This window comes from Bombus affinis, chromosome 15, assembly GCF_024516045.1.
Source record: "Bombus affinis isolate iyBomAffi1 chromosome 15, iyBomAffi1.2, whole genome shotgun sequence".
Classification (NCBI taxonomy): domain Eukaryota; kingdom Metazoa; phylum Arthropoda; class Insecta; order Hymenoptera; family Apidae; genus Bombus; species Bombus affinis.
This window is the reverse complement of record NC_066358.1, coordinates 11,034,847-11,053,183: the sequence shown is the minus strand read 5'-3', so window position 1 is coordinate 11,053,183 and position 18,337 is coordinate 11,034,847.

The following is an 18,337-nucleotide window of genomic DNA, read 5'->3' as shown; positions in this document are numbered from 1 at the left end:
AGTGAATTTAATGAAAATTACTATTTACTATTTGAAAAAGCTACTTTAAATATCCTAGTATTGCTACTTAAACAGAAAAACAGAAAAAATTCTAAAAATTGCAAAAGACAATCGCGATAACGTAATTCGCAACTCTAAAGCAAACGCGATTATCATTTTATCGCAACTCTAATTCAAACCGTAATCATTTTCTCGCCACACTAATGAAAAGCCGTGATATTATTTCGCAACTCTAATACAACCCGTAATTAATTTGTCGCAACACTAATAAGAAAAATCGCGATTTGCCCAATGGGACGATGGACCGATATATACATCGGCCAAAAAAACAAAGACTACTACTACTACTACTACTACTACAAATACTAAAAGCGAGCATAGTGACAAAGTAGTAACGATAATGACTTCCCATGCTCCGGATGACCCAGAGGATGGGGAGCCATTAGTAGTTGCCCTCTTGAGTGACAGTTTGTCGGGCCTCTTCGGCTTATAGCCTCTTCCTTCTTCGGGCGCAATGCCCGCTGTAACTTAAATCTAAGCTCGAGACTTCTAAATCGCAAACAAAAAAAAAAACTTATAAAGGTAAAATAAAAATATAAACCGCGGAAGCTGATTGAAGTGCACATGGACTGACCAACGATCACAGCAGTGATCGTTGCCCACTCGCACGTGCGTGCTCGAGCAATAAACGTTCGTTTCGAGCCCATTCGCGACCGCGACCGCGAAATTCGAAAAATCGAAAGGCAAAACCAGAGACGAGAGCATGCTCTACTCGTGCCAGTTTCACCGTCGATTTTTCAAATAAATTTCCAGAAACAGGTTGGTCACGCGAAAACGCGCCTACCCGACCAGAGACTGTGCCAACCTGCCCGGTCCTACCTACTTATAATTAACAGACATACCAGAAAGTATGCTACCTATCCTACCTAGCGCTATATTTAAAAATGGCAAAACAGGCACACCAACACACTCGCTCCACGGTTCTCACACAAACGCCCGGGCGCAAAGGTCCTACACTAGAGAGGACGTCCCGGGACGCCTCCGACACCCGAGCTTAACATATCATGCATGCTCTAAGGTACGTACCTTTTTCCTGAAATCGACTGACGAAGGCTAGTGACCATTGCGTAATACGTGATAAAACACGTCTGAGAAAATTATATTTTTAAAATAGATATAAGTAAACTTGGAATTATAATTGCGATTGATAGCGATATTAAGAGTATGAGTACACTTAGTCGCGTGGATGATATTATCAGAAATTCTAATTGTATCGAGACGTAAATTGAATCGATATATGTCTCGATATTTTTAATATTTCAAGTTTTAAGGAATGAGAAAAAGCGACGCAATTCCACGACCTAACAACACACACACGTAATGTGGAAAATACGTCGTGCACGATACACTAACACATGATCAGTCGCTGAGAAATTATTACATTACTTAATTCTAGGTCATCGTGCCCAATGTCTTTCTCCCATTCAAGTAGCACCTGGGCACGTGAATGAGATCCTGACAATGGGCACGGAAAGGGTTAAACCTGAAAATCCTGATCTAAAAAGATGATTAGTTTGTGTAATTTTTATTTAACGGACTAACGTTCTTTGCTGCTTCTTTCTGATTAACTCTATTTTATTAATTTAATACTAACTAAGTAATTCTACTTCATTAATTTAATAAATCGGAAGAAAATTTTAATATTGCAGAAAAGGTAGCGTTAATTGAAAAAGACTGAGACTCGATCAAATGGAATAATTGACTCTAAATCTATTAGTAAGAAAGAAATAATCTCAGGCGAACTCTTTATCAAAGCAAATACTCGAAAATGTAAAAGCAATGTTCAAAATTATTGCTTTGATTAAAAATTCTGCCTGTCGCGAAGTGTCTTCTTGCACGTAAAATTTCACACATTTTCGTACGGAAAAAATGAATTTTAACTCATATTTTAAGTTCTAGCCAAAGTGAAATAAACGAACGTGACTTAAGATTGTCACGATCAATTCATTGCTTAAGATCAAGTATATTCGTGTCATACAGATATATTCGTGTAGATATTTGCCATTTGCAAATATTCATACGGAATATTAACATGCATATTTATAACTAACACGAATATATTCTCAAGTGTATATGTTTAACCTAATTATTGAAAAACTAATTATTATAATCGCGATGTGCGAGAAGACCTATCCTAAACTAATAAATTTCAAAAAATGAGTGTTACTACTCACGGGTATAAGAAATACCCGCGGTCACTATGCTCGCAAAAAAATTCTACGTAATACAACCGATCACCCGTGCCGATTCGGACCTTTCATCCTACGACATGATTGAGTGACCGGAGGAACAGAAATGCATGCGACTCACCGTTCGAAGCGGAGAAACAAAGGACGTATCGTGGATGCTGCGCCACCCCAGCGAATATCATCAGGAACTGTGTAGAGTCCAGTGGTGGAAATGGAGATTGCGAAAAATCTGTTACAGAACAAAACACGATGAGTGATTGCTGATTATTTAAAAAGTTGGAGATAATGAAAAATGAAAGTTTATTAACTTTAGTAACTTTGGTAATAATAAAGATTGAAATTCTAATAAACTTTGATAAGTGTAAAAACTGAAACTCTAATATGAAAGTTTAAAATCTAAAAATTAAGAATCTAAAGATTTCTGAAATATGTTAGTCATTTGTTTCATAATTCGGTATTAAGATTTTAATAATTATTTTATTTTAATGAAAGAATAACCTCAGAAAATACTAATCTCCTAAATTTTCAATCAAATTGTATTTCTTAATTGATAGTGATCAAAGAAAAATATACAGAATATACATAATTGAAGTACAATGTGTAAAGATAATTACATTTTTGGCTTTTTAGCCACTGTTAAAACATTCCCAAAGAAGACGAAGGAGTTGAAGCAGTGATATATCTATAACAAAACATAAGATATCATTAATATCGTTAATATATAATAACAAACTTGAAACTTTAGCAATAATAAAGACTAAATTCTAATAAATATGTAAATTGGAAATCTAATATAAAAATTTGAGAACAAATATTCAGTGATTTTTTATGAGTATCAGACAGTTTTATTGTACTTTAATGTTAAGACTTCAAGACTTTATTTCAATTAAAAAGGACATTTACAGCTTTCTAAATCATCCATCATTTTTATTTTGTAATTAACGACATTTCAAACAAAATATACTAAATAGAACAAATTGAAATACAATATATAAAACTACTTACATTCTTGAGCTCCTGGAGAGGCTTTATCCTCTTGAGCGAGGCACTGACTCTAATACCGGAAACGAATATTCAAAAAAATAAATATATAAAAAAAGAAAAATAAAAGACTACGTTACCGCGACCGCTTAAATTGTGATCGGCGAACAATAACTCTAATATCGCGTACAAATTTGATTGATAAAATTTTATTATTTTCGCGTGTGATTATTCGATCGAATTTGATCAAAACTATCGTGATTTTAAAATATTGAAAAGAAACTATTGCGTGGCAAACACTGACTCTACAACCGCATTGCGCGCGGTCACAAATATTTCCTGAAAATAAAGCAGTTTAGGGGCGGGGGTTGGGGGGGTGGAAAAGAAGCGAAACGTTGTTTCGACAATTTTCTCCTTTTTCCTATGGAACGTTTATTTAGAAAATACTGCTATTTCTTTACACTTAAAAATTATTATTAAGAAACTGGAACAAGTATGAAACTATAAGTTGAAAATTGTGAGATATATCTCGATAGCAAACAAATGCTTACGAATACCGTGAATGCAATGCAATCGATTTCAAGAATTATACTGTTCGCAATTAGAATATATACTGTGAATTTTCGTTATTAGAATACGAAATATACATTGCACTAATACATTATAGTCGCCTGTTATAAATATTGGAAAATATTTGCAAGAATTCAAAAGTTCGCCACTAAATATGTTTAAAGAATACTTGTTTCGAGGTATTTGAATCTAACTGTTACTATGTTGCAAGTTTATGACGTTAACTGAAGCAAATACATATAATACAACAAAAAAAAAATTAAATTCCATAAGTGAATTATTGAGATATAACTCAATTTGAAACAATAAAATAACTTATTAAAAATTCGTTTGAAATAAGAGAATGATCTCATATATCGGAAATAAAACAATAATTTATTTAACCGAACCTATTGACAATGCATACACAATTTCGTGTTCTGAAAAAGGGACGTTCGAGTCATTGTTCTAAACTGTTTAACGTTCTATTTTCGCGGCGCAAAACTTTTGAATATATCGAAAAGTTATAAACTCTAACATGACCGCAATAATTTTCTCTTAAAAATGGGAAACTAAGAAGAAGCCCGAACAAACAGAAAATGAAATAAAAATCGCGGCGTGAACTCGTCCGATCGCGATCTTTCCAAAGAATCAATGGACTTACGCAACGCACTCCCGTGCACAAAATAACCACAAGATTCAATGCAAAAAAAGAATCGATTTTTATACTAGATTCCAAGTCAGATAAGTACCATTATACAGAATGGGCTCAGAATGGATTTGAGAGACAAGAGATATCCCACGGTGTCCAACGGTGTCCCACGTTGTCCCACGTTGTCCCACGTTGTCCTACGTTGTCCAACGTTGTCCCACGTTGTCCTACGCTGTCCCACGTTATCCAACGGTGTCCCACGGTGTTCAACGTCGTCCAACGGTGTCCAACGGTGTCCCACGGTGCAGCCCAGTCTGGATCATCCAAAATTCTGTTCGCGGCATTTGGAGATCCAAACCGGACTGGTGCGTAGTTCTTAGCTTGGTATCGTTTTCCAAAGATTAATCAACGGATTAATTTTTTGGAAAACGATGCCAATTACCAGGTCTCACCACGAGGAGGTGACTACGCAAGAGACCCGCCCATGGGTTATTTATCTTTATACGTCCATCTCGACATTCAACCCAGTGGCAGAATGTCGAGTACCGTCTCTACTTGACCATGGGCCTGCGTAAAGAAATAGTTGCTTCGTAGCATAACTGCGAAACACATATCTCCAACGCAGCGCTTACATGAATCTTTACAAACATGGAGCAAACCATACATAACGCCACAGCTATCTCCCACACACCGATTACATAGATCAGTACAAATATTGTACAATAATTGGTATCCCTACCGGCAGCATTCGGTACCAAAGACACATTTATCTAACTTGGAACGAGTGAAAGAAAACGAAGCTAACGAACGAACTCACAAACTTACGCGACGTACCCCTGTGCACCGGATAACCAGAAGGATTAGCGGAAAGCCCAAGTATTGACCATAACTCGATTCCTGTTTCGCCGTTCGAAACTTATACGAGTCGCGGTCGATGGCGCCGACCGATGATGCCAGTGATCCGCTGGTGATCCAGCCGTGGATCCAGCACATAGACCGGCAACTTAACACACTCCAACTGAACATGTGGAACCCGGGGAGGGGCCGCTGAACAGGATTACGAAGGCAGAGGCCTCAACTGAACAGTGGGGCCCACCCCTGTGGAGGGGCTGCTGAACAGGATTACGAAGGCATGATCTTCGACTGAACAGTGGGGCCCACCCCCACGGGCCCGAACAGGATTACGGAGGACGTGAAATTCCAGGTCCCTGCCCGAGTACCGATGTACCAATCGGACAGGAGTGCAGATCCACGACTGAGTCCCCAACAGATTCGCAAGCATCAGCGGCGCGACGACAACTCCCGCGATCCGTTGCGAACGTCGAGCAGTCGTCGAGCAGTCACCAAGACTGAGATGTGCTTGGGCCGCCTTACAAATCCAAAGAGTTGTCCAGTGCACGTTGACCCGCACGTACCCGGAATACGCACGAGCGAGTACGTCACGCGACAGTTTGAAACAACTGAGCGATCGCGAACCGACAAATCGCGGGTACAATTTTTCGTTCCAAGATGGATAAGTATCGTTGTACAGAATGAGCTCACAATGCACTTAACATAGATATCTATCTTACGATTAATTAAGGCTAAAACGCCCGCATTCCAAGGTATCCAACGTCGTCCAACGTCGTCCAACGTCGTCCAACGGTGTCCAACGGTGACCTACGGTGCAGCCCAGTCTGGACCATCCAAAATTCTGTTCGCGGCATTTGGAGATACAAACCGGACTGCTGCGTAGTTCTTAGCTTGGTATCGTTTCCCAAAGATTAATCAACGGATTAATTTTTTTTTTTTGGAAAACGATGCCAATTACCAGGTCTCACCACGCGGAGGTGACTACGCAAGAGACCCGCCCATGGGTTATTTATCTTTATACGTCCATCTCGACATTCAACCCAGTGGCAGAATGTCGAGTACCGTCTCTACTTGACCATGGACCTGCGTAAAGAGATATGGGAGTATACCACGCGACAGTGTGGAAGAATTAAGCGACCGCGAAGCGAAAAATAACGAGGACAATTTTTTCTGTGTAGTAAGCAAGAGGATGAAGAGAAAAGAGATTTTTATTTTTCGTTCCAAGATGGATTATTGTACCGAATAGAATCACAATGCACTTTACATCTGTATTTACCTTGTGAACAATTAAGGCCAAAGCGCCCGTACCCCGCGGTTGCCCACGACGTCCCACCCATCGGGAGGTATTAGTCCGGTCTAGATCATCGAGACAGTTTTGGATGATCTAACCTCGATTGTGTTGAAACAGTTTTTACCATGATATCGTTGTTCGAATGTTATAAATTAGTGGTTTAAATATTATAAATTAATGCTTTAATTGCTATTAAGTAATAGCTTAAAAGTTGTTCATTAATGGTTTGTTTGTTACAAATTAATGAACTAATTGTTATTAAGTAATGACTTAAATGCCACAAATTAATGCTACAATTGTTTTTATATAATGGTTAAAATGTCGTTAATTAATAGTTTGATTGTAATAAATTAATTGTTTAATTGTTATTAATTAATAGGGCAAATGTTATAAATTAATAATTTAAATGTTAAAATAAATGTTTTAAATGTTGTTACTTAAAGGTCCAATTGTTGTAAATTAAAATCTTATATGTTACAAATTAATGGCTTAAATATTATAAATTAATAGTTTGACTGTTAGAAATTAATGATTTAAATGTATAACGTAATAGTTTAAATGTTGCAAAATTTATTGCTTAGACGTTATAAATTAATAGCTTAAATGTTATAAATTAACAGTTTAAATGTTAGAAATGAATGGTCAAGAAGTATAAATTAATGGCTTAAATGTAAGAAATTAATGTTTTAAATGTATGAATTAATAGCTTATATGTTGTAAATTAATGGCTTGGACGTTATAAATTAATAGCTTAAGTGTTATAAATTAATGGCTCAAATGTTATAAATTAATGGCTTAAATGTTATAAATTAATAGTTTAAATGTTATAAATTAATAGTTTGACTGTTAGAAATTAATGGTTTAAATGTATAAATTAATAGCCTAAGCGTTATAAATTAATGGCTTAAATGTTATAAATTAATAGTTTGACTGTTAGAAATTAATGGTTTAAATGTATAAATTAATAGCTTAAGTGTTATAAATTAATGGCTTAAATGTTAGAGATTAATTGCTTAAATGTTATAAATTAATAGCTTAAGTGTTATAAATTAATGGCTTAAATGTTATAAATTAATGGCTTAAATGTTATAAATTATTACCTAAAATATTATAAATTAATAGGCTTAAATGTAATAAATTAATAGCTTAAATGTTATAAATTAATAGTTTGACTGTTAGAAATTAATGGTTTAAATGTATAAAGTAATAGTTTAAATGTCGCAAATTAATGGCTTAAATGTTATAGATTAATACCTAAAATGTTATAAATTAATAAGCTTAAATGTAATAAATTAATTGCTTAAATGTTATAAATTAATAACTTCAATGTTATAAATTAATAGCATAAATGTTATAAATTAATTACTCAAGTGTTGTAAATTAATGGGTGAAACGTTATAAATTACTAGTTTCAATGTTATTATTTGATATTTTTTTTTTATTTACCTTATGTTTAAATTCCTTTTCGATGTTCACTCTCTGGGAGTTCAAGCACGAAAAAGCTCGCGCGCGGTTTGCGTGTTCCTTATATAACTTGACAAGGTGTCGGATGTTAATCGATCGGTAACGATTTTTTAAAATAGCAGCACAATGTAACAATTTCTTAATTTTTATCGTAAATTGGTATCTTTAACGATTTAATACGATATCCATTTTTCCCATTTTTATAGTTTCTACAAACTAAGACCAAAATTCACACTTCTTTGATACTAGTTTTCGACTATCAGTTAGTTTGAACAAAAGGGGGAAAAAAGCCTAACGGCAGTCGATGACGTTACTGTGAAATTAGTTAAGGTATTAAATAATCAGACCGGTAAAATTTATATTATATTATCGATATTCGTTCATTTACTCGTGCTAATTAAAAAATAAAATGTTCTTTTTTCTTGAATAACACCTACGTCACTGTCTGCGATATTTAAAATTCTTACATAATGCTTACTTAAAATTCAGGTTCCTCTTTAATTCCTCTCAAGTGAAACGAGTAAATTTACTCGTCACAATTGTAACGAAAAATGGCTTTTTTTCTTCAGTACCGCCCGCGTCGCTGCACGTGATACAGTTATTAATTTTGTAGAGAATAACATCAATTAATTGGCTGCAATCGCGGTTAGGTATTTCTTCGTTAAATCTATCGATCTATTAGGCTATTAGCGAGAGACTTATTGATGCCTTAAAGAATGGTTTGATTCTTATAAATTAATGTTTTACATGTTGTCCATTAATGTTTCAATTGTTATAAATTAATAGCTCAAATGTTAGAAATTAATGGTTTAAATGTATAAAGTAATAGTTTAAATGTTGTAAATTAATGGCTTAGACGTTATAAATTAATAGCTTAAATGTTATAAATTAACAGTTTAAATGTTAGAAATTAATGGTCCAGAAGTATAAATTAATGGCTTAAATGTAAGAAATTAATGGTTTAAATGTATAAATTAATAGCTTAAATATTATAAATTAGTGGCTTAGATGTTGTAAATTCATGGCTCAAATGTTAGAAATTAATTGCTTAAGTCTTATAAATTAATGGCTTAAATGTTATAAATTAATAGTTTAAATGTTATAAATTAATAGTTTGACTGTTAGAAATTAATGGTTTAAATGTATAAATTAATAGCCTAAGTGTTATAAATTAATGGCTTAAATGTTATAAATTAATAGTTTGACTGTTAGAAATTAATGGTTTAAATGTATAAATTAATAGCTTAAGTGTTATAAATTAATGGCTTAAATGTTAGAGATTAATTGCTTAAATGTTATAAATTAATAGCTTAAGTGTTATAAATTAATGGCTCAAATGTTATAAATTAATGGCTTAAATGTTATAAATTAATAGTTTAAATGTTATAAATTAATAGTTTGACTGTTAGAAATTAATGGTTTAAATGTATAAATTAATAGCCTAAGTGTTATAAATTAATGGCTTAAATGTTATGAATTAATAGTTTGACTGTTAGAAATTAATGGTTTAAATGTATAAATTAATAGCTTAAGTGTTATAAATTAATGGCTTAAATGTTAGAGATTAATTGCTTAAATGTTATAAATTAATAGCTTAAGTGTTATAAATTAATGGCTTAAATGTTATAAATTAATGGCTTAAATGTTATAAATTATTACCTAAAATATTATAAATTAATAGGCTTAAATGTAATAAATTAATAGCTTAAATGTTATAAATTAATAGTTTGACTGTTAGAAATTAATGGTTTAAATGTATAAAGTAATAGTTTAAATGTCGCAAATTAATGGCTTAAATGTTATAGATTAATACCTAAAATGTTATAAATTAATAAGCTTAAATGTAATAAATTAATTGCTTAAATGTTATAAATTAATAACTTCAATGTTATAAATTAATAGCATAAATGTTATAAATTAATTACTCAAGTGTTGTAAATTAATGGGTGAAACGTTATAAATTACTAGTTTCAATGTTATTATTTGATATTTTTTTTTTATTTACCTTATGTTTAAATTCCTTTTCGATGTTCACTCTCTGGGAGTTCAAGCACGAAAAAGCTCGCGCGCGGTTTGCGTGTTCCTTATATAACTTGACAAGGTGTCGGATGTTAATCGATCGGTAACGATTTTTTAAAATGGCAGCACAATGTAACAATTTCTTAATTTTTATCGTAAATTGGCATCTTTAACGATTTAATACGATATCCATTTTTCCCATTTTTATAGTTTCTACAAACTAAGACCAAAATTCACACTTCTTTGATACTAGTTTTCGACTATCAGTTAGTTTGAACAAAAGGGGGAAAAAAGCCTAACGGCAGTCGATGACGTTACTGTGAAATTAGTTAAGGTATTAAATAATCAGACCGATAAAATTTATATTATATTATCGATATTCGTTCATTTACTCGTGCTAATTAAAAAATAAAATGTTCTTTTTTCTTGAATAACACCTACGTCACTGTCTGCGATATTTAAAATTCTTACATAATGCTTACTTAAAATTCAGATTCCTCTTTAATTCCTCTCAAGTGAAACGAGTAAATTTACTCGTCACAATTGTAACGAAAAATGGCTTTTTTTCTTCAGTACCGCCCGCGTCGCTGCACGTGATACAGTTATTAATTTTGTAGAGAATAACATCAATTAATTGGCTGTAATCGCGGTTAGGTATTTCTTTGTTAAAACTATCGATCTATTAGGCTATTAGCGAGAGACTTATTGATGCCTTAAAGAATGGTTTGATTCTTATAAATTAATGTTTTACATGTTGTCCATTAATGTTTCAATTGTTATAAATTAATAGCTTAATCGTTGTTAATTATTTGCTTAAATGTTATAAATTAATGTCTTAGACGTTATAAATTAATAGCTCAAATGTTAGAAATTAATAGCTTAAATGTTATAAATTGATAGTTTGACTGTTATAAATTAATGGTTTAAATGTATAAATTAATAGCTTAAATGTTATAAATTATTAGCTTAAATGTTATAAATTAATAGTTTGACTGTTAGAAATTAGTGGTTTAAATGTATAAAGTAATACCTTAAATGTTATAAATTATTAGCTTAGATGTTGTAAATTCATGGCTTAAATGTTCGAAATTAATTCCTAAAATGTTATAAATTAATAGCTTAAGTGTTATAAATTAATGGCTTAAATGTTATAAATTAATGGCATAAATGTTATAAATTAATAGCTTAAATGTTATAAATTAATTACTCAAGTGTTGTAAATTAATGGGTTAGATGTTATAAATTACTAGTTTCAATGTTATTATTTGATATTTTTTTTATTTACCTTATGTTTAAGTTCCTTTCCGATGTTCACTCTCCGGGAGTTCAAGCACGAAAAAGCTCGCGCGCGACTTGCGTGTTCCTTATATAACTTAACAAGGTTTCGGGACGTTAATCAAACGGTAACGATTTTTTGACACAGCTGGAGGTGGTTTTTTCATTATAACAAAATCAAATTGAACAATTTCTGAATTTTTATCGTAAATTGACGTCTTTAACGATTTAATACGATATCCATTTTTCCCATTTTTATAGTTTCTACAAACTAAGACCAAAATTCGCACTTCTTTGATACTAGTTTTCGACTATCAATTAGTTTGAACAAAGAGGGGAAAAAGCCTAACGGCGGTCGATGACGTTACTGTGAAATTAGTTAAAGTATTAAATAATCAGACCGATAAAATTTATATTATATTATCGATATTCGTTCATTTTCTCGTGCTAATTAAAAAATAAAATGTTCTTTTTTCTTGAATAACACCTACACCACTGTCTGCGATATTTAAAATTCTTACTTAATGCTTACTTAAAATACAGGTAAATGGCTTTTTTCCTTAAATACCGCCTGTATCGCTGTACGTGATACAGTTATTAATTATATAGTGAATAATATGAACTAATTGGCTGCAATCACGGTTAGGTATTTCTTCGTTAAATCTATCGATCTATTAGGCTATTAGCGAGAGCAGCGGAGAGTGTGAGGGTGCGGAGCTCCCACCTCGAGAGGATCGGCCGGCGAGGCCGCAGCAAAGGCCGTGGACGCGTTTCGGTGAGGCGCGCTACGTCCGCCGGTGGGATTCAAACTTAGGCGCTGATAGCTCAGCTCCTCGGGGCCACCAAGCAGTCCGGTAGCTTTGCACACTGCTTTGCACAGCGGCTCCGGCGACGAGGCGCGGTGTGACATGGCCGCTCCATTAGGGGATGTATTTTGTGCGCGTTGGGAGGGGCTCTCGATCGCAACCGGGACGATCATTGTGGAGGTTTTAGTCGGTTGGAGTCCAGCATTACCATGCTGCTTTTCCCAGAAGCGTCCCGGTGTCCGTGCGGATTTTCTCCACGTTAAAAAAAAGAAGTTATGAGAACAAGTAGAATGTTGAAGTTGGCTGTTCTTTGGTTATGAGAACAAGTAGAGTTGACCCTCCTGATGGCGTAGAAGCAGTAGAAGTAGTAGAAGTAGTAGGAGCCTTAGGAGCAGTCGGAACAGTAGGAGCCGTAGGAACAGTGAAGTTCAGTCTTATGTGATTACTGAGGAAAGCTCGGTATGGGTGTTTCCTTTGAACGAAGAACGCGGATTCGTTGCTCACACTTTTAGTTAGGAAAGTGAGAGCAACGATCCGCGATTCCGATTGGTTATGACCAATGTTAGGAATGAAGATAGGAGGAAGAAGCCTCCTGCCAACGTGGCTCATGGGCGACATTGTTTATAGGAAAAAACCAACCCACTAGGTAACTACCTGCTTTCTCCGTAATTTGTAAGAACGTACAATATATCTAAGGACCTTTTTAAGTACCAGTTGTAAACCGAAAATACTTGCAGGATTAAAGGTTCCTGCAAGCTAATGAGACTCGGTTTATGGTGGGGCCTTAAGTTTATTGAGTTAGTTTATTTCTATTGGTGATTGGACCTTGACGTTCAGCCAATGAAGGACGTCGCGCGGACCTTTTCACGCGATGTAACACTTATAGCATGCATGTTGTGTGTTAAGTTCGGGTGCTGGAGTCGTCCCGGGACGCTCTCTATAGTGTAGGTCCTTTGCGCTCGAGCGTTTGTGTGAGAACCGTGGAGCGTGTATGTCAGTGTGCCTGTTTTTCTATTTTTTAAATATAGCGCTAAGTAGGATAGGTAGTATATAGGTAGTAGTAAAAGAGTAATTAAGGAATAATCGTGAAATTAGGGGGAGAAGTACGTCTGTCCTTGTCGCACAATATAGCTCTCCTTGTCTAACAGGAGTTGAGATACCTCCACGCACCTTCTATACTCCTTTTTATTGTCCCGCAGTTCCAGCCGAATCCAATAGGTGACAACAACATCGATCTCAGTCAAGTCTTTCAAGTATCTTTGGAACATTCTGTTTTAATTGTATGAAAAAGAAGGAAACATAACGAGATTAATTTAGTCTCTCTGTGCTCGTGCAAATAATTAAATATATTTGTGTGTGTGTGTGTGTGTGTGTGTGTGTGTGTGTTCTAGAAATTTTAATGTTAATGTTTAATTTTAAAGAATGGCATTCTTAGCATCGTGACTCGTTCAAAATACTGGTGGATGGTCGCGCCATTAATTTTGCCAGCAACAAGACGATCTTTTATTCCATCTGGGATAATAATAAACTGCAATAAGCTGGAATAAGCTGCAATCGCAGCGATCGATTCGACCTAACCGCAAGAGGGATTGGTATCGGGTTAGGACTAACATTGAACGAGAAGGCAAAATCGTTTATTAGAGCGGATGCGTGGCGGAGGCCGTAAGTTCGTTCGAGTAGCGCGCAGTCGATTGTTCCAATTTCAGTTGGAAATCGATAGCGACGTCGGAAAATTTCTTTGCGAACGCGACTTCTGGCAGCGACGACCGGACCGGTATCATGGACCGCAACTGAAAGAATCGGCTTGTATTTGCTCAAACACTGGAACATGATCAGGCATCCTTCGTGATCGAACAGGATTATGTTGCTATGAAAATTGAGAAAGGCGATAGAAACGACGTCGAGGAGTTTGGCGACCAACTCCTGTCTCGCTGTGCGTTTGTTATTGCGGTGATCGGAACGATCCATCCAACTCTCGAATGATAATGATCGAACAGAGTTTTCCGAAGCGAAACACGACGAAACTTTCGTCATTGAATGTATTCTATATCCCGCGAGAATGAATATGAAGGAACCTTCCTTTCTTCTCTGTTCTCAAGCTTCACAGAAAGAACCTGAAGCCGGCTGTCGGCCTTTAATTATAACTGAAAGTTTGGAGGAAACGCGGCCGAATTTCTGGATGAAAGTTCTCGGATCAAAGTCTGTTGAACGAGCAGTTTCAGCGGATTCCCGCCTACTTCTTCGTCTCGGGGTCTGACCGAAGAACGAAAGATATCAAGTAATAATTACTCTCCAAGGACCGAAAATATTCCATTGTAGTTTCCACTAATTTGGCCATTTGACAAAGGAATATATGAATAAAAGCGAATCTTTTCTTTGGATGATAGATGTTGAAATTAACTTGATGCCTTTGTAATATAAATCTTGAAACATCTGTGCTTGCTTCCGGCTGCTCGAGATCAATTGCGTTATGCGTTGCACTTTTGTGGCTACATTTCGTGAATGTTAAACCTCACCTCGACTGAAGCACAACTTTTCATCGCCTCTTGTTACTGCATATGCCAAAACGTTTCCGAACACGTTTCCGTTTATAGAAACACTTTCTCTACATCGGCGATTATCTTCGAGAACCATGAAACAGCAACAAAAAGAAAGTTGCTCGTTGTTGTTTCAACGAGGACCGAGCTTAACGTTCGCGAAACATTGGTCTAATATATATAACGCATATGTATTATATAACGATTGATTGGAAGAAGACCCAAAGCATGACATCCGTCAACCATCGTGAAAGCTTCAAATCTACAATTTCGTAGCAACTCCTTACAACGTCCTTCATCTGGTAAACAACGAACGTCGTCAAACTTCCGACACAAAATTCTCAAAAACATATTCTGTAAACAGTTAAGGAACGAAAAGACGTACACACCCCTACGCAACCGATTAAACGCACACATGGCGTCCAAAGTATTAACAAAGTTTTGATATTTTCAATCGACGTTAAATCAAAGAATCCCACGCTATTCAAAGTCAGTGCAATTTCATCTCGACCCGCTGTGATAAAGAAAAACGAAAATAGATAAAAAAGAGAGGGAGAAAGTACGCGGCGATAGTAGCGATCGATGATGAAAACGTCAATCGACCACGAGCAAATTCCAGCTTAATTACTCTCGCTCTCGTTGTCGATATCCGGCGAGGTAAAAGTCGAGGATGTGCTGTGGTGTGGTGAATTAAAATCACCGGAACCACGTCGAGATCGCAACGGGGTCAAAAAAAAAAAAAAAAAGAAAGAAAAATAGAAAACAGAAATGACGCGAGAAACATCGCGGAGATAGGAGCGCGATTTCACGTTAAAACTGACGCGACGTGGCCATGCGATTCTTTCCAAGAGCACACGGACATCTTTTCAGTAACTGGACGGGCATCGTGTCAGCTATGATCCGGGTAGATCGATAGATTTCTTTTTCCTTCAGAAAGAAAGAGAAGGAAGAAATTTATCTTTTTCTCTTTTTTTTTCACCTTCCACTATTGAGGGAAATAGAAATAGAAATGGCTGGTGGAATTTGCGTGTTATCGTAGAAACGTACGTTTCAAGTGGGACTGGGGTGAAATTTCATATGATTTTGGATAGATTGACAAACGTCACAGGGCAAATCCTAATGGTTTACTAAGAACAAAGGCTAAAATATGCTTTGCTTGGAGTTTGTAACGAAAAGAAGCTAACCTATGTATGTTAAAGATAGAATGTTGAAAATGAATGGGAAAGAACGAGCCAAATCTTTACTTTACTATCTCCTTCCACTTTACTGTTTCCTCCCGAGTACGCGTGACACGATAGGGTAAGGCTCGCCATCCCATAAATAGAGGAACGAATTATAAAGTGAAGGTCTCGTTGTCAGTAAGTATTCGGCTAAAGTAACAGTGCGCACTGATTCTGGCCCTTTTACGTTTATACATGCGTATGTAAAATCTTCAAGTTTATCGCGTGTATCGCAATGATGAACGACGTATCGAATAAGGGGTTTCCCACTAAATATTCGAACAGGGAACACAAGGTTTGTAGAACACAAAAATTTGTTTATGCAAAAATGTAATATGTTTGTAAAATTATGAAAATCTACCATCAAACTGAGACATTCGCGCCACATTTCACTCGGAGGGTGTACGAAGTGATAATTTTTGTTGCGAGAACGAAATAGGAACGAAACACGGACGTTTTCTGGGAAAAAGAGTTACTCCTAAGAGAAATTTCCCTAGGGTGACGTGAACTCCCTTGCTCCATGAATCGAGCTTCGAACAAGCAGCCGAGAGATATTACGCGTACGACAAGACGTAAAGTTTGTAATTTAATAAAGCCAGAGAATGTGTACAACGCGAGTTACTTAAGCGCGTTTTCGAAAATCTCTTCCACATTAAATACAATTGCCAGTAAAGAAGGGGTTTCGTAATAAAAGTTTCCTCTCGGAATAGAGTTAGGTCGACAACAAAGCTCGAACAGGATGAAGCTGGTTATTTGACAATCAGTTTCTGCATTTCGCAGATTAAAACGTAAAACAAGAGAAAGAAGAAATAAATAAAGCGAGATAAAATTAACATATTCACATTTTCAAAATCACGGCATTCGATTATTACCGACTCATTGATACAATAACATTAGATGAATGTTATCGCCAGAAGATACGGCAATTTAACGAAAGAAATGTAGATATATTTCTGTTTCACCTCAAAAAAGATATAAAAAGATGAAAAGCTTCTTGGAGAAAGCGGAGAAAGTTTCCATGTCTCCGTAATACATGAACATCACGTATCGAACTTGAAGTTCGAACTATGCTGAAGTGAATTATTTCACTGTCGTATAACGAAGATACGAAATTTAAATAGCTATAGCTTGAATGTCGAGCAGCAGATAAATTTTTCATGATCGGGGTAACTATTTATTCTGCTGCAAACTTGGATGTCTCTATTTTAAAAGAAAGCCTGTCTCGAGAGACTTGTAAATAAACCATCGCGATAATGCTTTTGTAACAATCGGTTTCGAGTCGGTCTGAATATTATTCTTCGACTATTCCGAATGTACAAGCAAAACCGTGTCTCGATTCAGCGAAACTTCTCTGCCTTTGTTTCCGCTTCGATTCACCAACGCACAGGGCTGCTGCTGCTGCTGCCTTATTTACTTCTTCGCCGCCTCTCTGGCCCTACGAACATACTCTTTGATATTAGACGAACACGTCTGAATGTGGAGAAGAATGGAGCTTTTTTAGGTTAGATGTGACTTCTTTTCGAGTTACGTAATTGATTTGATTAACTACTTTTTATTAGATGCAAAATATTGTACATAATTGTATACGATATATAGAGGGGGGGGGGGGGGGGTCGAAGAAGAGACTGGTGAATCTAATGGAAATGATGGCGAAAGTAGTGGTCAAGGTCGGTCAACTATCGATCAATCAATTTTTTTCCCATTCTCCTCCCATTGTACAAACGGCCTCTGTTTCATCTGATCTTGTCCCGACATTCTACCGCCTTGATATTAATTCACCTCATCGACCTGTCGCGTTAACAAGCTACGAATAAAAAAGAATTTAGCAATCATTGAAATAGGAAGCACTTGGCTTTTCTAACACGACCAACATATCGGTTTTCTGTTTCTTGATTGAAATAACAGCGGGCCACGACGTGTTTATCAAGCTCTTGATACACAGTGATACGACGATAGAGAGACTGTTCTAACCTCGTCGTTTCTTCTGTTCTTTATTTACTCTCTTATATTTGTCAGTTTGCTTTTTTTGCATGGAAATCAACAACGAATTGTTCGCCCTGTTATTTGTGCCCGGAAAACAGTTCTTGCGCGCAACAATAGAAAACTCCAACAAGTTGTCAGTTTGTCGACGTAGCGTGAATAACATTTCCTGAAATGTTTTATATTCCGCTTTGTGTTGAAGGTATTTGGAACAAAAATTGAACACAAATTGATGGATTTGTACAAGAAGAAATAATCTTTTCAGTGCTCTGGTAATTTTTCGTAATTTTTGCGGAGAATAATATCCTGTATAAAAGTGAAAAATAGGATTTTTTAAAGTCTCTTTCATATATTTCTAACACCTCATTTCCTTTCTTCGCGACGCAACGATAGAATCGTTATTGCCGTGAATCGTGAAAGCGCGCGAGCGTGTAAGGGTATGTAAAATCGTAAGTAAACGTT